Source organism: Arachis duranensis, chromosome 8 (genome assembly GCF_000817695.3).
Source record: "Arachis duranensis cultivar V14167 chromosome 8, aradu.V14167.gnm2.J7QH, whole genome shotgun sequence".
Classification (NCBI taxonomy): Eukaryota; Viridiplantae; Streptophyta; class Magnoliopsida; order Fabales; family Fabaceae; genus Arachis; species Arachis duranensis.
Genome location: NC_029779.3, coordinates 43,578,689 through 43,580,887, shown reverse-complemented (window position 1 = coordinate 43,580,887; position 2,199 = coordinate 43,578,689). Strand labels below are relative to the sequence as shown.

Here is a 2,199-nt window from a genome sequence, read left to right as displayed (position 1 = left end):
ACTAAACAGTTGACAAAATATTCTATTGAATGAGAAATTATATTACGAATTCTTACATAAGAGCAGCCTTCCTACACAAAACTATCACTGAAATGAGGCTAGACATTTATGGAAACAGAAATATTGGCAAAAGTAGAAAATTTAAAATTGTCACTTTGTTTCATAATGAAATTCTTCTATCATGTCTATACAGGTCAATGATAGACATTTTATGCTTATACCATGTCCATACACTGAAATGAAACATCCAAAATGGAATTAAAGCATGGATTGAGGTACAATGTAACATTTTAAAAAGAGGACAATGTAGCAGAATATTCTAAGAACAATCCCTTCCTACTGCTCTCCTACATTTGGAGTTTCATACCTGCCAAATAGCAACAGAACCCTGCTTAGATTCCAAACCCATATGAGCCTTTACATATGCAAATTTTCAAAATGTCAATTCTCAAATTTCTCAAAAACCAATTTATCAGCCTATCACTGGTCACTGATCAATGGTACTAACAAAATAAAAGCAAAACCACCACTTCCCACTAAAGTATCATCCATAACCATCACACAAATTTAAAACTAACAAAAAAGAGCTTATATGCTAGCTACATCACTGTGCATATATGATGGTATCTAACGAAATAGTATCATCATGCCATAATCTAAGTTTCAGATAACAACGACAGAACAAATATAACTAACTATTTTATATAGTCAACAATATTCCAATCCCCTTTTGATTCCAATGCATGAATATCAGCCTAAAACCAATCAAACCCAGATCTCGAATCGCACTAGCAAAATCTACCAACCAAAAACCAAAGAGACAATAATACCACCAGAACAATAACACAGACATAATATCAATTCACCGAATCTTGATCCCAAGATACAAACCCTAGAAAGGTCTAATCCCACAATCTCTGAGTCTCCTCCAATACAATTATATCAACAACCAAGAAGAAACAAACCGAAGCATAAAAAAAAGATTAAAGAAAAAATGGTCCAATAAATAAAAGGAACAAGGTTAGTGGTAAGAGAAGAGCGAGAAGCGAGAAACAAACCTAATTAACGTTTAGGGTTTGTTGAATTGATTGAATGGAAGGAAGGAAGGTTTGTGGTTGATTTGAAAACGACGTCGCAGCGAAAGCAAAAGGTGTAAGGATGAATGACGCCCAACCGCTCACCGTTTGGAGGAAGGATGAGTGGGAGATGGCCAAAAGCAAACGACGACCTGACAACCTTCTTGCCCTGAAATTCTGTTTACATATAATCATGCCTAATTTCATTTTGCACCCAAACTTCTTTTATAATTACATTTTATCTCGACTTTTAATTATTCTTCGGCTTTAGTTAATATAAGGAACCGGACTTATATTAGACTTATAAATTTTAAATTAAATTTTAAAATGATTTTTTAAATTATTGGTATACGTTAAAATAATTTTATTGTATTAATTATATTTTTAAAATATAATATAATTATATATTAATATTTAATAAGTGAAATATGATATATTAATGTAGAAAATTATATTATCTATCATAATATTATGGCTATTTTTTTTATATGGAAAAAAATATTGGTATTTTTGTTGAAAATGAGAATATTTAGTGTAATTACAGATGAGTGAATTTTTTAGGTGGGAAGTCAACACGTGGGGGCGTGTTGTAACACGTGGGGGCGTGTTGTAACACGTGGGGGCGTGTTGGATACATGGCAGCATTCTGGCCAACACGTGAGGGGCGTGTTGGACACGTGACAGCATCTTAGCCAACACGTGGGGAGATGTGTTGCACAACATTTCAAATGTTAATATTCAACTAAAACATCATCTTTCTTTCCATATTAAAAATAATTTCTGTAATATTATTCGTCCACATATTAATTTAGTATCACATGTTATAACACAATTTATTTACATATTATATAGCATATTATATAGAAGAAGAAGTTTATCGTCTCCTTTTACTATTGTGGTAAGGTGTATTAAATTTAATTTTGAGTGTATTTGTATAATATTTTGGATATATTAAATATTTCTTTCGGGATTTTATAAATACTACAGAACATGATTATTGGAAATCATGAAGGCAGTAAGTTCTTACAACCAAAAACAAAAAAATCGTTTAAGATTGAAGACTATAAAATGTTTAAATCTTTTTTGGACTTGAAAAAATTGGCATTTCATCCATATGTAAGTT

General features: G+C 31.4%; 1 protein-coding gene across 1 annotated transcript in view; it reads right to left on the bottom strand.

Annotated features, from left to right (window-relative positions):
* The window catches only part of LOC107463043 (SURP and G-patch domain-containing protein 1-like protein), a 5,309-nt gene extending 4,033 nt beyond the window's left edge, over positions 1-1,276 (bottom strand). Inside the window, exon 1 of the mRNA XM_052252741.1 lies at positions 1,059-1,276. The gene's annotated coding sequence lies outside the window, so the exon portion shown is untranslated. The remainder of the gene's footprint in view (positions 1-1,058) is intronic.
* Between the last annotated feature and the right edge of the window lie 923 nt (positions 1,277-2,199).